Source organism: Scyliorhinus canicula, chromosome 5 (assembly GCF_902713615.1).
Source record: "Scyliorhinus canicula chromosome 5, sScyCan1.1, whole genome shotgun sequence".
NCBI classification, from domain to species: Eukaryota; Metazoa; Chordata; class Chondrichthyes; order Carcharhiniformes; family Scyliorhinidae; genus Scyliorhinus; species Scyliorhinus canicula.
This window is the reverse complement of record NC_052150.1, coordinates 88,350,837-88,374,526: the sequence shown is the minus strand read 5'-3', so window position 1 is coordinate 88,374,526 and position 23,690 is coordinate 88,350,837.

The following is a 23,690-nucleotide window of genomic DNA, read 5'->3' as shown; positions in this document are numbered from 1 at the left end:
GTGCCAGATTCAAATCAAAGTCTCTTGGGCTTTGTCAAATGTGGTGAATTCATACTGTATTGTAATTCACACTATTGTATTGCATAGTATTATGTCCTTGTGGGCTCTGTCTGTGAGCCGTTGCGCGGCTCTGCCCATAGGGGAAGATGAGGAGCTTGTACAGGGCGGGCTCCACCCTTGGCTCCGCCCATGGCCCCTCCCACTACCGGAAGTATAAAGTGCTGCAGCCGTGAGCCTGCTCTCAGTTCTTCTGGTCACAGGCAGGCTCAGTTGTAAGACTTTTAAAACCACAGTTTACTTCCAATCGTGTTCCGAGTGAATTGATGGTCACATCATCAAACATATGTCAACTTCAATCTCGGCTGTACTGTTTCCCCACCTCCAGCAGCTCTAGTTGTCAGTTCACGTTAATGCTGAGGATTTTCTCTTGTTGATTTTAATCCAATGCTCACTCAGAATGGTAGGGAGGGGTCATGTTATGGATACAATGGAATTTAAATTCAGTTAAATAAATATAGAATAAAAAGCTAGCATTATATAAAAGCAAATTACTGCAGATACTGGAATCTGAAGCGAAAGAGAAATGCTGGAAAATCTCAGCAGGTCTGGCAACATCTGTAGGGAGAGCAAAGAGCTAACAAAGAACAAAGAGAACAAAGAAAATTACAGCACAGGAACAGGCCCTTCGGGCCCCCCAGCCTGCGCCAATCCAGATCCTTTATCTAAACCTGTTGCCTGAAGAACAAAGAAAATTACAGCACAGGAACAGGAACGTTTCGAGTCCGACGACTCTTTGTCAAAGCTAACAGACAGAGAAAGTGGGAAATATTTATACCGTGGAGTGAGAATGAAAGATGAGTCATAGCCACAGACACCCAGGGAAATCGGGTGCTAATGGCCTCAGCAACCAAGGGGAAAGAGTGTTAATGGCAGTCCCCAGCGAGAACAAAAGATGTGAAAGGTCAAACAGCAGGGAAACTATCATCAGACGATGAGCTGAAGATGTGGGGGGAGGGGAAGGGGGAAGCAAAGAGGAGAAAGGTTAAGGAAAGGTGGATAAGATTGGGGGGGGAAATTAAATATATATTAAGAAAGAAATGGTAAAAGAAAGGGTGGGGTAGAGCTGATCATCTGAAGTTGTTGAATTCGATATTCAAAGGCTATAGCGTGCGGAACCAGAAGATGAGATGTTCCTCCAGTTTGCGTTGAGCTTCACTGGAACATTGCAGCAGGCCAAGGACAGACATGTGGGCATGGGAACAGGGTCTTTTGTTAAAATGGCAAGCAACAGGAAGGTCAGGGTACTCAATGCGCACAGACCGCAGATGCTCAGCAAAGTGATCACCCAGTCTGCGTTTGGTCTCTCTGATATAGAGGAGACCACATTGGGAGCAGCGAATGCAGTAGACCAAATTGGAAGAGGTGCAAGTGAAACGCTGCTTAACCTGGAATGAGTGTTTTGGACCTGGAATGTTAAGCATGGAAGAGGTAAAGGGGCAGGTGTTACACCTCCTGCGATTGCATGGGAAGGTGCCATGGGTGATGGGAGAGGTGTTGGGTATGATGGACGGCTGGACTAGATTATCTTGGAGGGAACGGTCTCTGCGGAATGCTGAAAGAGGGAGTGAAGGGAAGATGTGTTTGGTGGTGGCATCACTCTGGAATTGGCGAAAATGGCGGAGGACTATGCTTTGCATACGGAGGCTGGTGAGATGAAATGTGAGAACGAGGGGGACTCTAACCTTGTTCTGGGAGGGAGTGGAGGGGGCGAGGGTAGTGGCGCTGGAGATGGATCCCACACTGTTGAGGGCCCTGTCCACAACTGTCGGTGGGAAATCATGGTTGAGGAAGAAGGAACACATTTTCAAAGCACCATTTTGGAAAGTGGCATCATCAGAGCAAATGCGACCGAGGCAAAGGAGTTGAGAGAAAGGGATGGAGTCCTTACAGGGTGTAGGGTGCAAGGAGCTGTAGTCCAGATTGCTGTGGGAGTCAGTGGGCTTGTAGTGGATATTAGTGGATAGTCTATTGCCGGAAATGGAGACAGAACGATCAAGGAAGGGAAGGGAAGTGAATTGGACCAGGTGAAAATGATGGAGGGGTGGAAACTGGAAGCAAAGTTGATGAATTTTTCCAGGTCCGGGCAAGAGCATGATGCAGCACCAAAATAGTCATCAACGTATTGGTAATGGAGTTGTGGGTTGTGGGAGGGGGCCCGGATAGGCATGGAACAAGGAATGTTCCACGTACTCCATAAAAAGGCAAGCGTAGCTAGGGTGGGTACCCATTGGTACACCTTTGATTTGGAGAAAGTGAGATGAGTTAAAGGAGAAGTAGTTGAGATAGAACGAGTTCAGCCAGGCGGAGGAGAGCGGTGGTGGATGGAAATTGTCCGGGCCTCTTTTCGAGAAAGAAGCGAAGAGCTCTCAGGCCATCCTGGTGTGGGATGGAGGTGTAGAGGGACTGCACATCCCTGGTGAATAGAATGCAGTTAGAGCCTGCGAACTGGAAACTGTCAATATGACACAGTGCATCAGAGGAATCCAGGATGTTCGTGGGGAGGGAATGGACCATAGGAATGAGGATAGAGTCAAGATAAGAGGAAATAAGTTCGGTGGGGCAGGAGCATGCTGACACAATGGGCCTGCCGGGACAGTCCTTTTTGTGGGTTTTGGGAAGTAAGTAAAAGTGGGCTGTCCGGGGTTGGGAGACTATGAGGTTGGAAGCCGTAGGGGGAAGGCATCCGGAGGAAATGAGGTCACTAACGGTGTTGGAGAGAATGGCTTGATGTTCAGTTGCCTGGTCATGGTCAGAGGGAGGTAAGAGGAAGTATCTGAGAGTTGGCGCTCAGCCTCTGCGAGGAATTGGCCAGTGTGCCAGATGATAACAGCACCCCCTTTGTCGGCAGGTTTGATGACAAAGTCAGGGTTAGACCTGACGGAGTGAAGAGCAGAAAGTTCGGAAGGAGAGAAGTTGGAATGGGTGAGGGGGGCAGAAAAATTAAGATGGTCAATGTCCCGTTGACAGTTCTCAATGAAAAGATCAAAGGCAGGTAATTGTCCCGGCGTGGGGTCCACTTGGAGGCAGAATGTTGGAGGCACATGAAAGGATCAGTGGAAGGGGGGGAGGATTCTTGGCCAAAGAAGTGGGCACGGCGAAGGCGACGAAAGAAGAGTTCAACATCATGTCGAGCCTGGAATTCATTGAGGTGGGGACGTAAGGGTACAAAGCTAAGTCCTTTGCTGAGGACAGCACGCTCAGCCTCAGAGAGGGGAAGGTCGGAGGGTATGGTGAACAGGCGGCTGGGGCTGGGACAAATGGGGTACGAGGGATTGGGACTGGTGGAGGGCCTGGGATGGGTCCTCTCTGCCAGCTAGCATTAGTAGTAGTGAATATAACTCATGAATTGTTGTAAAAAGAAATCCAACCAATCCATCAATGTTTCTGAGGGAAAAGAGCTCCTCCTTGGTCAGACTCCTTTCAGCATAGTAATAAAACTAATTGTGACTCAAGTAATCAACGGAAACTTATTAAAATTAAACTAAAATAATATGACGAGGGCTGATAATGCAGAAGGCCTCAATTGTACCAAGAGACGGTAGCACAGTGGTTCGCACAGTTGCTTCACAGCGCCAGGGTCCCAGGTTCGATTCCCGGCTTGGGTCATTGTCTGTGCGGAGTCTGCACGTCCTCCCCATGTCGGCGTGGGTTTCCTCTGGGTGCTCTGGTTTCCTCCCACTGTCCAAAGATGGACAGGTTAGGTGGACTGGCCATGATAAATTGTTCCTTAGTGTCCAAAAAGGTTAGTGGGGCTACTGGGTTACGGGGATAGGATGGAGGTATGGGCTTAGGTAGGGTGCTCTTTCCAAGGGCCGGTGCAGACTCAATGGGCTGAATGGCCTTCTTCTGCACTGTAAATTCTATGAGACACCCAAGCACAGAAATAACCACAGGAGGGAAGCAGATAGTTAGGTCAAACAATCCTCTCTGCCTTGGCCAAAAGATATGGTGCTGGATTCTCCATTTCAGGGACTATGTCCCACATGCCGTCGTTGAAACCATGGCCTTTTATGCCAGAAACACTGGCATCAAAAAGCCACATATTCACAGCTCTGCAGGAGGCTAGCAGGCAGCCGTCGTGAAGCTCCCAGCTCCAGCTGCAGATAAGGTCCCCCGCACTTCCGCATCAGTGGCCGCGCATGCGCACGGTGGCGGCCTCCAGCGGCTGCGCCGTGCTCGATGGCGGACTCAGACCATGAAACTGGACTGTGGAAATAGTGCCCCCGATCGGCCGCGCGCCCGACCCGGACCTCCCGCTCAAAAATACCTTGGTCCCATATGAAGCCCCCCACCCCCCTGCCCTTGAATTGGCCCGTCCCCGACCATGTCGGTCGTGGACTGAGTCTGCAGCCGCCACGCGAGTATCCCGAATGGCGGTCCCGGTCCCGATTCCATGCGTGGAACTAGATTCTCTGACCCGGTACCAGACAGGTTTTTGACGTCGGGGTGCAGAAAATCCAGCCCATGACCTTCTAACTCCTTTGGGCAAACTAATTAGCTAAAGACCCACCCCTTAAAGAGGCACTGTAAGACCAACAAAACTTTAAAGGAAACTTGGTAAACTAAATTAAAATAATGTTCCCTGAGGCTCATGATGCGTTCCAACCCCTGTCGTGCCCACCAGCTGCAGAAGGCCTCAAGCATACCAGTGGATATCTGGACATGAACATAGCCATGTGGGAGGCAGGCGGTCAGGCCACATGATCCTCCTCAACCTCCTGGACCTATTTATGTCCACCTTGGCCAGGAGCACAATTGTGAGGAGGCAAGACTGCCAAATGGGTCCTCCACAGTGATGGAATTTTCTTTTCCATTACCTTTTAATATAGCCACTCAATTGTCAAGGAAGTGCTTGACTACATTTGCATTAGGAATGGGAAATAATTGCTGACGTGTCCAGTAATGCCCATATTCTGTGAGTGAATAAAAAAACAAACAAAATTAAACCCAACCAAATCCATTTTATATCAGCTCTTTCGGGCTGAATTTTCCACCAGTTGGTGGACAAGCAAAATGGCTGACTTCTAATTACCCACCCACGCATGTTTCCTGGACAGGACCTTGTTCATTGTGTGGGTGGTATAGCAGTGATCAAGCTGCTGCCTGCTGATTTACATGGCTGCTGCTGCTGCATTTAAAACACTGCAAGTGATTAAATGAGAACATCTTTTGGCATGGCTTTAGACAACAGTGAAGCGATGACTGATGCAGAAAAGTGGTGGGGAGTTTGGGGAGAGGGGCAATTCAGCAGCAGCCCTGCAGATGTATCAATGTTTTAGTCGATGTCCTTCCTGAAGGAATCTATAGATTCCCTACAGTGCAGAAAGAGGCCATTCAGAGTTTTGTGGGAGGACCTACCGCAGGTCGGTTGGAGGGCGGCGGAGGCTTGATGCGCCGATAAGACTGGAAGAGCTGACCGGCGCCCTCGACAGCCTTTCCAGGGACAAAACCCCAGAGCCGGACAGGCTGACTGTGAAGTTCGTCATGGCATTCTGGGATGACCTGGGGAGCGACTACGTGGGGTCCTGGGGGAATGCCCCTCTCATGGCGCAAGGCTGCCAAAGAGTGGGGATCTCACCATCTTAAAAACTGGCGACCGGTCTCCCTCCTCAGCACAGACTACAAGATCTTTGCCAAGGCCATGTGTTTACGCCTTGGCACCGTGATGGACCACATGATCCACCCTGACCAGTCCTACATGGTGCCAGGCCACATAATCCACAACAACATCCATCTGATCTGGGACCTGGTCCATCATTCCCAGAGGGCAGTCTGTCGAGCACCTTCCTGTCCCTTGATCAGGAGAATGCGTTTGCTAGGTGGATCACAAATATTTATTCGGGACTCTGTAAGCATTTGGGTTCAGGACGCATTTCGTCGCCCGGATCCAACTTCTGTGCACTGCCGCTAAATGTCTCGTTAAGGTTAACAGGTCCCTAATGGCACCCCTTCACTTTGGGAGAGGAGTTCATCAGGGCTGCTCCTTGTTTGGCCAACTCTGTTCTTTTTACGTGGAGCCTTTCCTGCGCCACCTCAGAGGAGCTTGTGTGGACTGGTCCTGTGTGGGCCGGGAATGGGGTGGTCCTCTCGGCTTACACTGTTGACATGCTCTTTATGGTCACTGACCCTGCTGACCTACGGAGTATGCGAGAATGCCAGGCGCGCGAAGCCCCTTCAAGTATAAGAAGGAACCCCCGTGAAAGGTTCAGTCTCTTGGATTCAGCTCTCAAGCGGAGGGACCCTTCCACCAGCACCACCAGAAGCAAGTAAGTTCAAGTTCAACGCTCGCTACCAAACGGACTACCTCAGCTGTACTCCTCTGCCAGGATCAACTGGGCCAAGTGTTCCGGACTCCTGGTCTCTCCGTGGTGATGGTGCCCCTCGCAGAGGAGCTCAGGCCTTTCACCTGGAGCAGGGCCAGCCTCCTCGACTTGGGAGTCTCTCTTTGCCTGGCTGAGGAATCCTGGCTGTCTAACTGGCAGCATCTGGAGGCCAAGGTCATCGCTTGCTAGACATGACTGTTCCTGGTGCTGTCTTACAGGGGTCGGGTTCTCGTCATAAACCAGCTGATAGCTTCCATGTTGTGGTACCACCTTCATGTTGTTGTAGTGGCTGGTCACTTCGACTCCTCTCCCCGACTTTATTACAAAGCTCCAGAGAATGCGTGTAGAGTTCTTCTGGGACACGAGACTGCATTGGGTCGCTGCTGAGGTCTGAGTCCCCCGTTTAGGAAGGATGGCCAGGCTCTGGTGTGCCTTTGCACCCAGATGGCGGCCTTCCGCCTTCAGACCCTGCAGCGATACCTTGACATTGAGCCCCCTCCATGAAGGTCTGTCCTGGTAACGCATTTCTTCCACCAGGTGCACGACTTGAATTATGACATGCAACTCCTGTTCATAGATCTGCAGGCGCTGCCGTGTTTTACCAGGACATTCTCAAAGTATGGATCGTGGTCGCCTCGCATCATAGCTCTCCCCCGTCAGGATTGGTGGTTGTCGTCAGGGAGATGCTACTCAGGAATCCGCACCTCCACCAATACCATTGAGTGGCTGGCGGAGGAGCGAGCTGTAGCTGCCAGGGTGACCAGGACCGAGGATATGCTGGGTGACAGATGAGTGGGCTGGATGACACACCGCGAGTTCGCAAAATGCACGGAGGTGGACGTCCGGCTCACGGCCAAAGCCATCCAAACCTCAAGACAGTCGTGCTCGAACTCGATGGCACTCGTGGTTTGGAGACACATAGGTGTGCGATGGTATCCTGTCTGAACGAGCCCCTGCTCGGGCGGAATTCCACATTGGCTCCAGACCCCGAAACCTCCCTCGGGGCCTGGAGACCCACAATCCTAACCACCTCACGGAAATGCCCTCCGTGACTTTGGTGGGGTTTCCTGCAGTGCTGCTTCTGCACACCCTTCACCTCCTTAACCTCGCCTATCACCCAGACACACTGTGGCGTGTTGCCACCCGGCGGTGGAGGTCCATCTATGGAGGAGTCCTCAATCTTGGGGACCTAGGTTGGAGGGTGTTGCATGCAGCAGTGCTGTATAATCACCAATTGCACCAGTTCACAAACTCCCAAGAAGCCATATGGAGTCCGTGGATGTCGATGTTACGTGTTATAGGCCGTACTCCCTTTTTTGACCAATCTTTTGTTAAAGTTTTGTTTGCACTCCAGCCCACGTTCCTGATCTACGGGTACCCGGTTTAGAGAGGGGCAGGGAAGGCGGAACATCTCCTTGTGAACCTGCTCCTCGACCTCGCAAAATGTGCAAATTATCGGTCCAGGAAGCGGGCAATCGAGGGGGTTATCCAACCAGACAGTTTGCCCCTCTTCCGCGGCTAGATTTGCAGCCAGGTGTCCCTATAAAGAGAGCATGCGGTGCCCACGAGCACCATGGAGGCCGTCAATGCCCGGTGGGCCCCGCAAGGGTTGGAGTGCTTTATTGACCCCTTCAATTTATTTCATTTGATGCTTTTAAGTTTCCGTTGCTCTTTATTATGTTTGGGCAGTGCTCCTAACAGGAGCGGCGGTTTTGGCTTTGTTCTTAAGTTTGTTTCCTTTCTTCTATTTCGTTGACCTCTGATGCGACCATCAATTCACACAAGACGGAGAGTTGAAGTCAACAGTGTTTTTAATTAGCTAGAACTGTGCCTGCCTGCGACTGTTCTGTACTGAGTGCCGTCTACAGGCTGCAGATCTATATACCTCCCCCGAGGGGGCGGAGCCATAGGCGGAGCCCACAAGAGCATCAACATAATACAATGTAATGTAATGCAATACAATGGTGAATGGTAGCAGTAATACATTCACCACAACCTCAAAAGAGGGTGGCCAATTCACCTAACCTGCAAACTTTGGACTGGGAGGAAACCCACGCAGCGATGGAGCGAATGTACAAACTCCACGCCCAAGGCCGGAATTGAACCCGGGTCCCTGATGCTGTGAGGCAGCAGTGCTAACCACTGTGCCTCTAGGAAGAGAATGTTTCCTATGGAGCAGGGTCCATGAGTGCATAGTCCATATTTTATTGGCACACATTTGAGGAAGAAGGTTAATGACCTCAGAAGTTTAACCATGGTAAGTGCAGATACTGGGCTGGATTCTCCATTTCTGAGTCGAAGTGTTGACGCCAGCCGAGAAACCGTGGACTTTCACGTCAGAAATACCGCTGCAAAACCTGCACCGCTTCCGCTATCGGTGAGGGGCTAGCATCGGTGCCGTGTGGAACACCATCGATTCCCATGAAAAACTGTGTGGGATTCACCAGGTCTGGGATCGACCCTCGCAGTGCTGAAAGCTGCAGCCATGCTTAAACAATGCACACCCCACACACACACATTGATTGGGGCCGAGAAGGGGACAGGTTGCACTGGAGCGTCCATACAGCTGATGGGTCATCTGCGGCCAGCGGGTGCCACCTATACAACCCAGGGCACCAGGTTTGAAGCGGGCTGTCAGCGGCAGGCGCAGCCGCATGGCTGCCTTGCCGGCTGTGGTAATGGTGTTCCATACCCGTCCACCCCGACTCCACAGACTACCTCCTGGCCACCCCCCACTATTCCCTCCAGCCCTGGCAGAAGCCCCCCGACCAGCGACACGGCTGTCAGCGAATTATAGACACTGTCCATACGCCCTCTCTCTCAGCAGCCACCACGCCAGGTTCACAATTTGTGAGAGGACACGTGGACCATGCCGTCAGGAACTCAGCCCATCAGAGGCAGAGCATCGCGGGTGGGCCCACTAATGATACGCAAATGGTATTGCAACTACGCGCAATGTGCATCGCATTGACTCCATTTTTGAGGACGCAAAGCATGGTGATTCAGCGTCAAACCAGCGCCTACCGTGATATCAGCGTCGGGAGCTATTCTCTGCCCAATCGCAAGCCCCGATTTTGGCGTTGGCTAATGGAGAATCCCGCCCTCTGTTTCCCTATGCTCTTTCATAGGGACGATCGGAATTCTTTTCACTTTATCCCTCATGCCATTACAGTCTTGTTTCCTGGGTGACAAGAAAACTGTCTTTTACAGAGTGAATAATCAGAAACAATATTGTACCATGAAGAGGCTGGTTGAGCACAGGGCTAAAGAACTGGTTTTGATAGCAGACCAAGGCAGGCCAGCAGCAGGGGTTCAATTCCCATACCAGCCTCCCCGAGCAGGCGCCGGAATGTGGCAACTAGGGGCTTTTCACAGTAACTTCATTTGAAACCTACTTGTGACAATAAGTGATTTTCATTTCATTTAATTCAAGCTCCAGATCAACATGAGAACTCCTATTACCTACCAGAATAGGTTTTGGACGTTTTAAAGGAAACACTTTAAATGAAACCTGTAACTACAAGCCTTCCAATAATGGTATGCATGCAGGCACGTGGGTGATAAGAACCCATGCCAATCTCATTCTTTGAATCTGCATTCTCTCATTGCAAAGAGAAAGGTAATAGATGACTAATAACCTGTTAGGCCTGTCTGATTAGAGCAGGCTTGTCCGAGGTATGGTCTGAGGGCTGGATGAAGCCCCTCGACAAGGGGCCTTACGGTAGCATGGTGGTTAGCATCAATGCTTCACAGCTCCAGGGTCCCAGGTTCGATTCCCGGCTGGGTCACTGGCTGTGTGGAGTCTGCATGTCCTCCCCGTGTGTGCGTGGGTTTCCTCCGGGTGCTCCGGTTTCCTCCCACAGTCCAAAGATGTGCGGGTTAGGTGGATTGGCCATGCTAAATTGCCCGTAGTGTAAGGTTAATGGGGGGATTGCTAAATTGCCCGTGGTGTCCTAAAAAGTAAGGTTAAGGGGGAATTGTTGGGTTACGAGTATAGGATGGATACGTGAGTTTGAGTAGGGTGATCATTGCTCGGCACAACATCGAGGGCCGAAGGGCCTGTTCTGTGCTGTACTGTTCTAAAGGCCCCCGGAGACCATTTTCAAAATTCTTGTCAACCAGCTGAGCTTCAATGCAAGATTCTGCTTGGAGCTGTTCCTACAATCAGAGACTGGTTCTCTCCCATGATTACTGCTCATAGTGAGTGGATAAACTGCAAATGAAAGAGAGAAACAGGGGGCTGGAATCTCCGCCGGCGGGATGCTCCGCTTTGCCGGTAGCCTGGGGGTTTCCCGACAGCGTGGGGCTGTCCCACCATGGGAAACCCCATTGACCAGCTGGTGAAAGGAAGAATCCCAACGGCGGGCTGTACTAGAAATCTGGCGCAGCAGGACAGAGAAACCCACCCAGGATGCGATTCAGCCCCCGTATTGCCCCCAGCAGAGAACCGTGAGCAAGAGTGGCCTTGGCAGGAAGAAACTCCTTGATCTCCAAAAACGCAGCAAACTGCCGGTGAATAGCAGGATGAATCTTGGCGCTAGAGCCACTGAGAAACACCCTGCCAAATGCACCTAAAAGCAGACTTTAATTAAATTTTTGTCCGCTAAATCGCGCCCACATTCTCTGATTGATAGATTTGTGAACAGTGTGCTGAAGGCTGTTGTGTGAGAGAAACATGTGTTGAGGCTGGATCTGGGGAGTACAAACAGCGCTAGGCCTGGATCCAGGAGGTCCAAACGGCGCTAGGCCTGGATCCAGGAGGTCCAAACGGCGCTAGGCCTGGATCCAGGAGGTCCAAACGGCGCTAGGCCTGGATCCAGGAGGTCCAAACGGCGCTAGGCCTGGATCCAGGAGGTCCAAACGGCGCTAGGCCTGGATCCTGGAGGTCCAAACGGTGCTAGGCCTGGATCCAGGAGGTCCAAACGGCGCTGGGCCTGGATCCAGGAGGTCCAAACGGCGCTAGGCCTGGACCCAGGAGGTCCAAACGGCGCTAGGCCTGGACCCAGGAGGTCCAAACGGCGCTAGGCCTGGACCCAGGAGGTCCAAACGGCGCTAGGCCTGGAGCCCGGGGTTACAAATTGCGCTAGGCCTGGAGTCCGGGGTACAATCTGTCAGGTCTGGAGTCCGGGGGTACAACCTGGGTCAGGATAGGAGCCCGGGGGACAGACTGGGTCAGGATAGGAGCCCGGGGGACAGACTGGGTCAGGATAGGAGCCCGGCGGTACAATCTGGTTCAGGATAGGAGCCCAGGGGACAAACTGGGTCAGGATAGGAGCCCGGTGGTACAAACTGGGTCAGGATAGGAGCCCGGGGGACAAACTGTGCCAGGCCGAGAGCCCGGGGGACAAACTGTGCCAGGCCTGGAGCCCGGGGCTACAAACTGGGTCAGGATAGGAGCCCGGGGGACAAACTGTGCCAGGCCGAGAGCCCGGGGGACAAACTGTGCCAGGCCTGGAGCCCGGGGCTACAAACTGTGCCAGGCCTGGAGCCCGGGGCTACAAACTGTGCCAGGCCTGGAGCCCGGGGCTACAAACTGTGCCAGGCCTGGAGCCCGGGGCTACAAACTGTGCCAGGCCTGGAGCCCGGGGCTACAAACTGTGCCAGGCCTGGAGCCCGGGGCTACAAACTGTGCCAGGCCTGGAGCCCGGGGCTACAAACTGTGCCAGGCCTGGAGCCCGGGGCTACAAACTGTGCCAGGCCTGGAGCCCGGGGCTACAAACTGTGCCAGGCCTGGAGCCCGGGGCTACAAACTGTGCCAGGCCTGGAGCCCGGGGCTACAAACTGTGCCAGGCCTGGAGCCCGGGGCTACAAACTGTGCCAGGCCTGGAGCCCGGGGCTACAAACTGTGCCAGGCCTGGAGCCCGGGGCTACAAACTGTGCCAGGCCTGGAGCCCGGGGCTACAAACTGTGCCAGGCCTGGAGCCCGGGGCTACAAACTGTGCCAGGCCTGGAGCCCGGGGCTACAAACTGTGCCAGGCCTGGAGCCCGGGGCTACAAACTGTGCCAGGCCTGGAGCCCGGGGCTACAAACTGTGCCAGGCCTGGAGCCCGGGGCTACAAACTGTGCCAGGCCTGGAGCCCGGGGCTACAAACTGTGCCAGGCCTGGAGCCCGGGGCTACAAACTGTGCCAGGCCTGGAGCCCGGGGCTACAAACTGTGCCAGGCCTGGAGCCCGGGGCTACAAACTATGCCAGGCCTGGAGCCCGGGGCTACAAACTGTGCCAGGCCTGGAGTCTAGGGCTACAAATGGCGCTAGGCCTGGGGTCTGGGGGTACAAACTGTGCCAGGCCTGGAGGGTACAAACTGGGTCAAAGCTGGAGTCTGGGGGTACAAACTGTGCCAGGCCTGGAGTCTAGGGCTACAAACTGTGCCAGGCCTGGAGCCTGGGGCTACAAACTGTGCCAGGCCTGGAGGGTACAAACTGGGTCAAAGCTGGAGTCTGGGGGTACAAACTGGGTCAGGATAGGAGCCCGGAGGTACAAACTGGGTCAGGATAGGAGCCCGGGGGTACAAACTGGGTCAGGATAGGAGCCCGGGGGTACAAACTGGGTCAGGATAGGAGCCCGGGGGTACAAACTGGGTCAGGATAGGAGCTACAGTCAGCCTGAAGCTCGGGGTGCCAGGCGCTGCAGTGCCAGAGCCCGGGGTGCGAGGCATGGCAATGCCAGAGCTCGGGGTGCCAGGCATGGAAGTGCTAGAGCTCGGGGTGCCAGGCATGGAAGTGCCAGAGCTCGGGGTGCCAGGCATGGCAGTGCTGAAGCCTGGGGTGCCAGATGTGGTAGCGCCAGAGCTTGGGGGCCAGGCGCTGCAGTGCCAGAGCTTGGGGTGCCTGGCGTGGCAGAGCTCAGGTGGAATAATCTTGGCTGGCCAGGGAAAGCGAAGTCCAGTCATAAGACCATAAGACATAGGAGTGGAAGTAAGGCCATTCGGCCCATCGAGTCCACTCCGCCATTCAATCATGGCTGATGGGCATTTCAACTCCACCTCCCAGTCAGTCCTGAGAAGTTTGATGTTTTGCCATTTTGGCGGGATTGGGCAGGAGACAGTGATTAAGTGGCTGTCCAGGAAAGATTGAGTGAGTGAGTGAGTAAGTGACTTGCGTGGCATTGTGCGAGTGAGTGAGTGACTGAGTAAGTGTGGGAAAGACTGAGTGAATTACTGGGTGTATGGGAAAGAGGAAGTGTGTGCCATTTGATACAGAGTTTTAAGACAGACTTGTGAGAAAGGTATAGCTCAGTAACAACGTAGAGACAAAATTGGCTGAATAACAGGAAGCAGAGAGTAATGGTCAATGGCTATTGTTCGGGCTGGAAGGAGGTTTGTAGTTGTGTTCCCCAGGGGTCATTATTGGGACCCTTGCTTTTCCTGATACATATTAATGATCTAGATCTTGGTGCGCAGGCACAGTTTCAAAGTTTCTGGATGATACAAAAGTTGGAAGTATTGTAAACTGAAGACGACAGTATAGAACTTCAAAAAGGACATAGGCAAGTTGGTGGAGTGGACAGATAGGTCGCAGATGAAGTTCACTGTGAAGAAGTGTGAGTTTATGCATTTGGGTAGGAAGAACATGAAAAGACAATATAAAATAAGGGTTAAAATTCTAAAATGGTTGCAGGAGCAGAGGTACCTGGCTGTAAATGTGAAGAGATCATCGAAGGAGGAAGAACAGGTGGAGAGACCAGTTAGTAAAGCATACAGTACTCTGACTTTATTAATAAGGGCGTAGAGTACAAGAGCAAGGAGGTTATGCTGAACTTACTCAAGACGCTAGTTAGACCTCAGTTGGAATATTGTGTACAGTTCTGGGCGCCACATTACATAGAACATAGAACAGTACAGCACAGAACAGGCCCTTCGGCCCTCGATGTTGTGCCGAACAATGATCACCCTACTTAAACCCACGTAACCCGTATACCCATAACCCAACAATCCCCCCATTAACCTTACACTACGGGCAATTTAGCATGGCCAATCCACCTAACCCGCACATCTTTGGACTGTGGGAGGAAACCGGAGCACCCGGAGGAAACCCACGCACACACGGGGAGGACGTGCAGACTCCACACAGACAGTGACCCAGCCGGGAATCGAACCTGGGACCCTGGAGCTGTGAAGCATTGATGCTAACCACCATGCTACCGTGAGGCCCCAAACAGAAGAGGCTTATAGGAACAATATGAACACATTGGCGAAAGTGCAGAAGAGGATGGCAAGAATGTTTCCAGGGATGAGAAACTTCACTCATGAGGATGGATTGGAGAGGTTAGAACTGTTCTCCTTGGAGAGAAGAAGGCTAAGAGGAGATTTGATGGAGATGTTCAAATCAGGAGGGGCTGGACTGAGTAAATAGGGAGAAACTGTTCCTGTTTGTAAAAGGATAAGAACAAGAGGTCCCAGATTTTGGGTTTTGGGTGGCACGGTAGCACAATGGTTAGCACTCCTGCCTCACAGTGCCAGGGACCCGTGTTCAATTCCGGTCTTAGGTGACTGTCTGTGCGGAGTTTGCAAGTTCTCCTCGTGTCTGCTTGGGTTCCTCCGGGTGCTCTGGTTTCCTCCCACAGTACAAAGATGTACAAGTTAAGTGGAGTGGCCACGCTAAATTACCTTTTAAGTGTCCAAAAATGTGCAGATTAGGTGGGGTTATGGGGATACGGTGGGGCAGTGGGCCGAGGTAGGGTGCTCTATCAGAGGGTCGGTGCAGACTCAAAGGGCTGAATGGCCTCCTTCTGCACTGTAGGGATTCCATAGATTCTATGGAAGGTGATTTTCAAATGAAGCAAATGTAATGTGAATTTATTTTCACACAATGAGATGTTCGGGTTTGTAAGGCACTGTCTGGAGATGTGGTGGAGACTGGTTCAATTGCAGCATTTAAGAGAGCGTCAGATGATTATTTGAATAGAAACAATGTGCAGGGGTGAGGAAAAGGCAACGGATGGCAGGAAACCAGAATGTTCATTTGGAGAGCAGGTGCAGACACGATGGGCCAAATGGCCTCCTTCTAAGCCGTAATAATTTTGCAATTCTGAGTTGGTGTGTGGGCATCAGTGAGTGTGTGGTAAAAAGTGAGTGACTGAGTTGGTCGGAAAGATTGCCTCAATGAGTGGCTGTGTCAGAGTGAGTGAATGATTGTGCGTGTGTAGGAAAGTGAATGAGTGAGTGAGTGGGTGTGTGTGGGAGTGAGTGAATAGGTGCGAGGGAAAGAGTGAGTGTGTGTGCAGGAGTATGTGTGGGAGTGAGTGAATGAGTGTGGGAGTGAGTGTGTGTGGGAGTGAGTGTGTGTGGGAGTGAATGAGTGAGTAAGTGAGTGTGGGAGTGAATGAGTGAGTGAGTGGGAGTGAGTGTGTGGGAGTGAATGAGTGAGTGTGTGGGATTGAGTGAGTGTGTGGGAGTGAGTGCGTGAGTGGGTGTGAGTGGGAGTGAGTGAGTGTGTGCGGGAGTGAGCGAGTGAGTGTGTGTGGGCGTGAGTGAGTGTGTGTGGGCATGAGTGAGTGTGTGTGGAAGTGAGTGAGTGGGTGTGGGAGTGAGTGAGTGTGTGTGAGAGTTACTGAGTGGGCGTGGGAGTGACTGAGAGGGTGTGGGAGTGAATGAGTGGGTGTGGGAGTGAATGAGTGAGTGGGTGTGGGAGTGAGTGAGTGGGTGTGTGGGGGTGAGTGAGTGGGTGTGGGAGTGAATGAGTGAGTGAGTGTGTGTGAGAGTTACTGAGTGGCTGTGGGAGTGACTGAGAGGGTGTGGGAGTGACTGTGTGGGAGTGAATGAGTGAGTGAGTGGGTGTGGGAGTGACTGAGTGGGTGTGGGAGTGACTGAGAGGGTGTGGGAGTGACTGAGTGGGTGTGGAAGTGAATGAGTGAGTGTGCAGGAAAGATTGAATGACTGAGTGTGGGAGTGACTGAGTGGATATGTGTGGGAGTGAATGTGTGTGTGTGGGAGTGACTGAGTGTGTGTGGGAGTGAGTGAGTGTGTGGGAATAAGTGAGTGTGCGTGTGGGAGTGATTGAGTGAGTGTGTGTGGGAATGAGTGAGTGTGTGTGGAAGTGAATAAATAAATAAACGAGTGTGCGTGTGGGAGTTAGTGGGTGTGTGTGGGAGTGAGTGAGTGTGCTTGTGGGAGTGAGTGGGTGTGTGTGGGAGTGAGTGAGTGCGTGTGGGAGTGAGTGAGTGTGTGTGGGAGTGAGTGAGTGTGCATGTGGGAGTGAGTGAGTGGGTGTGTGTGGGAGTGAATGAGTGGGTGTGGGTGGGGATGAGTGAGTGGGTGTGTGAGAGTGAGTGTGTGGGTGTGTGTGGGAGTGAGTGAGTGGGTGTGTGGGAGAATGAGTGAGTGGGTGTGTGTGGGAGTGAGTGAGTGAGTGGGTGTGTGTGGGAATGAGTGAGTGGGTGTGTGTGGGAGTGAGTGAGTGGGTGTGTGGGAGTGAGAGTGGGTGTGTGTGGGAGTGAGTCAGTGGGTGTGTGGGAGAATGAGTGAGTGGGTGTGTGTGGGAGTGAGTGAGTGAGTGGGTGTGTGGGGGAATGAGTGAGTGGGTGTGTGTGGGAGTGAGTGAGTGGGTGTGTGGGAGTGAGAGTGGGTGTGTGTGGGAGTGAGTCAGTGGGTGTGTGTGTGGGAGTGAGTGAGTGGGTGTGTGGGAGAGAGAGTGGGTGTGTGTGGGAATGAGTGAGTGGGTGTGTGTGGGAGTGAGTGAGTGGGGTGTGAGTGAGTGAGTGGGTGTGTGTGGGAGTGAATGAGTGGGTGTGTGTGGGAGTGAGTGAGTGGGTGTGTGGGAATGAGTGAGTGGGTGTGTGTGGGGGTGAGTGAGTGGGTGTGTGTGGGAGTGAATGAGTGGGTGTGTGTGGGAGTGAGTGAGTGGGTGTGTGGGAGTGAGTGAGTGGATGTGTGTGGGAATGAGTGAGTGGGTGTGTGTGGGAGTGAGTGAGTGGGTGTGTGTGGGAGTGAGTGAGTGGGTGTATGTGGGAATGAATGAGTGAGTGTGTGTATGGCAGTGAGTGAGTGGGTGTGTGTGGGAGTGAGTGACTAACTGGGTGTGTCGAGTGAGTGAGTGAGTGGGTGTGAGGGAAAGAGATAGTGACTGAGTGGGTATGCAGGAAAGCGTGAGTGAGTGGGTGTGTGTTTGGGAGAGAGGGAGTGACTGACTGAGTGAGTGTGTGGGAGTGGGTGAGTGTGTGAATTGGGGTGAGTGTGAGTCTGCCTTACGCCTAGTCTCAGTTTCCTCATTCACTCTCACCATTACATACACACACACCGACCCACACACTTCCACCCATATACTCTGATCTTCCAACATTCCGGTCATTTTAACTCAGCAATTTATTGCAAAGACATTGCTTTACATTTGTTTAGCAATTGGTTCTAGCCTTAAAACTGCAACATCTTTTTGAAATTCAGTTTATTGTTGCACCAAACGTTATTTTCCTGGAAATTGCTGAAGACCCCCCGGGTGAAAGAAATATGCAAATCTGGCTCCCAGGTGCAAAAAGGTTGGACAAAGCCTGCAATAGAACATCAGTGACCTTCTTTATGTAATATCGTGGTGCTGCCTGATTGGTGTGACTGCCCTTGACATTTGGCTGAATGTGGCATCAAGTCATGGAGATCAGCGGAAAGCTCTCCAACGGTTGGGGTTTAACCAAGCACAAAAGAAAATGGTTGTTGTTGGAGGTCTATCATCTCACACACAGGACTTCACAGGAGAGTGCTTTCTTAATCTTAATTGTCACAAGTAAGCTAACATTAACACTGCAATGAAGTTTGTGTGTGTGGTAGTATAGCTAGAGCAGGGGTGAAACTTAAAAAAAAAAAATTTTTTTTTTAAAGGTTAATGGGGGGGGGGGGGGGGGTGGCTGTTGGGTTACTGACTGGTATAGGGCGGATATGTTGACTTGAGTAGGGTGATCATTGCTCGGCACAACATCGAGGGCCGAAGGGCCTGTTCTGTGCTGTACTGTTCTATGTTCTATATGAGGCACCCAGAATCATAACCGGGTGAAGTAATTATTTAAAGGGCCTATGCGGCCCTTTAAAATTGTGAATTTCTGAATGTGGCCCTTGCACGGAAAAGTTTGCCCACCCCTGAGCTAGAGAGATCATATTACCGGAGAACCAGGCTGCCATTGGTACAGCAGCCTCGCTGCCCATTGGCCCAGGCAAGTCATGTTCCTCTCTGCCAATTGGTTGTGGCTGGTCATGTGACTCCCCGCTGATTGGCTGAGAGGTTGGTAGCTCCGCCTACAAGGCGGGGTATAAGAGCTCATGTTGGCTGGCAGTCAGCCTTTCTCTGTACGGCCACTGCCGGGCTCACATCTAGCGTATTAAAGTCTGTTATTTGGAACCTCACTACGACTCGAGTCCAATTGATGGTGCATCAATTTAATACGCTAGACTTTGAAAATGGAACTATGGATTAAGCCAGAATGCCTCCGGATCAGCCCGCATGCTGCAAACGTGTCAGCAACTTTTAAACATTGGCTGGCGTGCTTAAACAGCTACCTCACTATTACAGACAATCAACTAACAAAGGAGCAGAAACTCCACATCCTCCACTCGTGCGTGGGCACTGCCGTCTACTCCATGATAGAGGACGAACTGGACTATGATGCCGCCATGGATCTACTAAAAGGACACTTCATCAGGCGAGTAAACCAGGTCTACGCGCGGCACCTCCTGGCAACAAGGCAACAATTCCCCGGTGAGTCCCTCGATGAATTCTATCGGGCCCTCATTGTCCTGGGGAGAAACTGCGCCTGCCCACAGGTCACTGCTGTGGAGCACACCGAACTCTTGATTAGAGATGCCTTTGTGGAGGGCATGCAGTCACCCCAAATACGGCAGAGACTGTTAGAGAAGGATGCTCTCAGCCTCACTGAGGCACGGACCCTTCCATCCTCTTTGGAGGTCGCTGACCGCAACGCGCGTATGCCCCCAGCCGCGCGGCAAACCCTTGGGCAGCATGGCACAGCCCCCTCACCCCCGCCGACTCAGACCCCCAGACCTGCGCTACAGGACACCCAGACAAACCCATGGGTCCCCGCTGCTATTTCTGCGGGCAGGCCAAGCAACCCCGGCCCGCACCGCAGTCTGCAGTAGCTGCGGCAAAAAGGGCCATTTCGCGGCCGTCTGCCTCTCCAAGTAAGTCGCTGCCATTCTCTGTGAAAATGAAAATCGCTTATTGTCACGAGTAGGCTTCAAATGAAGTTACTGTGAAACGCCCCTAGTCGCCACATTCCGGCGCCTGTTCGGGGAGGCTGTTACGGGAATCGAACCGTGCTGCTGGCTTGCCTTGGTCTGCTTTCAAAGCCAGCGATTAGCCCTGTGAGCTAAACAGCCCCTGTGGTAGAGAGGTAGCATTCCAGTGGCCGTGGGGCCCACCCCTGCACTCCTCTAGGTTCCTGTGTGGCCCGCGGACCTCGCTGCCTCCACCGCCCACTGCCACGAGTGATCCATGGCCGCCACCATTTTGGGCCCTCGACGCCACGTGCGAGCCCCGGGTGCCGCCAATTTGGGCCCCCGACCCCACGTGTGACCCCAGGGCGCCGCCATCTTGTTCATCCCCCACCATGTGCGGCCGACGGGCGCCGCCACCTTGGATCGGCACGGAGGACCCCGCAAGCGATTACTCCGTCCTGGAAAACGACGCCGCGTTCCTGCCACGACTCGCCTCGGTGATACTGGACCAGACACGGCCCCGCACGCTTTCCACGGCGACCATACAGATCCACCTCAACAGTCGCGAAACAAGCTGCCTACTGGACTCCGGGAGCACAGAGAGTTTCGTCCATCCCCGACACGGTAAGACGCTGCGCGCTCCCCATTCATCCCATATAGCACAAAATAGCTCTGGCATCTGGTTCGCACTCCGTCCAAATCACCGGGTGCTGCGTAGAGGACCTCACGGTCCAGGGGAGGGTTTTTAAAAATAATACATTCCTCGTCCTCCCCGCCTCTGCGCACCGGCACTTCTTGGACTGGATTTTCAGTGCAACCTGCTGAGCCTGACTTTTAAATTCGGCAGCCCTATTCCCCCCTTTACTGTTTGCAGCCTCGCGTCCCTCAAGGTCGACCCCCCTTCCTTCTTTGCGAACCTCACCCCGGATTGCAAACCCGTCGCCACCAGGAGCAGACGATACAGTGCCCAGGACCGGACCTTCATCAGGTCCGAGGTCCAAAGGTTCCTGAAGGAAGGGGTCATAGCGGCTAGCAACAGTCCCTGGCGAGCACAAGTGCTGGTGGTTAAGACTGGCGAGAAAAAACGTATGGTCATCGATTACAGTCAGACCATCAACAGGTTTACGCAGCTGGACGGGTATCCTCTTCCCTGTATCTCCGACCTGGTTAACAGGATCGCGTAGTACAAAGTCTTTTCCACGGTGGACCTTACGTCCGCCTACCACCAGCTCCCCATCCGCATGAGTGACCGAAAGTACACTGCGTTCAAAGCGGATGGGCGCCTCTACCACTTAAGGGTTCCCTTTGGTGTCACGAATGGGGTCTCTGTCTTCCAACGGGAAATGGACTGAATGGTCGACCAATACGATTTATGAGCCACCTTCCTGTATCTTGACAATGTCACCATCTGCGGCCACGACCAGCAGGACCACGACACCAACCTCCGTAAATTCCTCCAAACCGCAAAACTCCTTAACCTCACGTATAATAAGGATAAGTGTGTGTTTAGCACCGACCGTCTAGCCATCCTCGGCTATGTAGTGCGTAACGGAGTGATAGGCCCTGACCCCGAACACATGCGCCCCCGTATGGAACTCCCTCTCCCCAATACCCTCAAATCCCTCAAACACTGCCTGGGCTTCTTTTCCTATTATGCCCAGTGGGTCCCTAACTACGCCAACAATGCCCACCCCTCATCCAATCCAGCATGTTCCCCCTGTCGATGGAGGCCCGCCAGGCCTTTAGCCGCATCAAAACTGACATTGCGAAGGCCACGATGCGCAGCGTCGACGAGTCCCTCCCATTCCAGGTCGAGAGCGACGCATCCGATGTAGCTCTGGCGGCCACCCTCAACCAAGCGGGCAGACCCGTCGCCTTTTTCTCCTGGACCCTCCACGCTTCCGAATTCCGCCATTCCTCAGTGGAAAAGGAGGCACAGGCCATAGTCGAAGCTGTGCGACTTTGGAGGCACTATCTGGCCGGCAGGAGGTTTACCCTCCTCACAGACCAACGGTCAGTAGCCTTCATGTTCGATAATGCACAGAGGGGCAAGATCAAGAACGACAAGATCTTGCGGTGGCGGATCAAGTTGTCCACGTACAACTACGATATCTTGTATCGTCCTGCGAAGCTCAACGAGCCTCCTGATGCCCTGTCCCGCGGTACCTGCGCCAACGCGCAGATAGACCATCTCCGCACCCTGCACGCGGACCTCTGCCATCCAGGGGTAACCCGTTTCTTTCATTTAATTAAGACCCACAACCTGCCCTACTCCGTCGAGGAGGTCAGGACCGTGACCAGGGATTGCCACATTTGCGCAGAGTGCAAACCGCACTTTTACCGCCCCGAGCAGGCGCATCTGGTAGAGGCTTCCCGCCCCTTTGAACGTCTCAGCATGGACTTCAAGGGTCCCCTCCCCTCCAACAACCGCAACATGTACTTTTTAAAATGTGATTGACGAGTACTCCCGCTTCCCTTTTGCCATTCCCTGCCCCGACATGACCACGACAACCATCATCAAAGCCCTCCACTCCATTTTCTCCCTGTTCGGTTATCCCGCGTACATCCACAGCGACCACTGCGTCAATTCCTGCTCAGCAGGGGCATCGCCTCTAGCAGGACGACCAGTTATAACCCACGGGGTAACGGTTAGATCGAGAGGGACAACGGTACGGTCTGGAAGACCGTCCTACTGGCCCTGTGGTCCAGGTGTCTCCCGGTTTCCCACTGGCAAGAGGTTCTCCCAGACGCCCTCCACTCTATTCGGTCTCTCCTCTGTACTGCAACGAATCAAACACCTCATGAATGTCTTCTTGTTTTCCCCAGGAAGTCTTCCTCTGGGACCCTACGCCCGACCTGGCTGGCCAGCCCCGGGCCCATCTTGCTCCGGAAGCATGTGCGGGTGCACAAGTCCGACCCGTTGGTTGAAAGAGTCCAGTTACTCCACGCGAACCCGCAGTACGCGTACGTGGAGTATCCAGATGGACGACAGGACACCGTCTCTCTTCGGGACCTGGCACCCGGCGGAGTGCTGCCACACCCCCCAGCACCAACACCCTCCCCCCAGTTCCGACCGCCCCCAGCGCCCCCGCAACCCAGCGCACAGGAACCCCTTCCCCCGGCCCGGCTACCACCAACTCCGACCGGGGGTACGGACACAGGACCACGACCACAGCTCCCGGAGTCAAGGACAACCACCGCTCCAACGTCACCGGCGCCGCTGAGCAGATCTGACAGGACACCGAAAGCACCCTTCCGGCTGATCGAGTCAATTTGATGGACCTTATGGACTTTCATGTTCTGCACATGTTCCTTGCCGATGTTTTTTAAATTATTATTACTATGGTTATTGTTGTTTTTTTTCTCTTGTACACTGCATATAGCATGGTTTTCTTGCACATTCATCACGGGCCAGTGGGCAGCCATAGTTACCTCGGTACTACCCGAGAAGGTCTCTAGTCATACTACCAGTTTTATGGGCCATACACCCCCCCCCTCCCCCCGTCTCTCCTGCCACTCCTTCCCACCCCTCCCTGCTTCTTTCTCCACAAGGGGTGAATGTGGTAGTATGGCTAGAGAGACCGGAGAACCAGGCTGCCATTGGTACAGCAGCCTCACTGCCCATTGGCCCAGGCAAGTCATGTGCCTCTCTGCCAATTGGTTGTGGCTGGTCATGTGACTCCCCTCTGATTGGCTGAGGTTGGTAGCTCCGCCTACAAGGCGGGGTATAAGAGCTCGTATTGGCTGGCATCGGCCTTTCTCTGTACGACCACTGCCGGGCTCACATCTAGCGTATTAAAGCCTGTTGTTTGGAACTTCACTACGACTCGAGTCCAATTGATGGTGCATCACTGTGCAAAGCCTCAAGTCGCCACATTCCGGTGCCTGTTCGGGTACACTGAGGGAGAATTCAGAATGAACAAATTACCTAACAGCGCATCTTTCAGGACTTGTGGGAGGAAACCGGAGCACCCGGAGGAAACCCACACATACATGGGGAGAACGTGCAGACTCCACACAGACAGTGACCCAAGCCAGGTATCGAAACTGGGACCCTGATGCTGTGAAGCAACAGTGCTAACCACTGTGCTACCGTGGTGTCCTGGGCCCAAACATCTTAAGTTGCTTAATTAATTAATTAATTATTTATTTA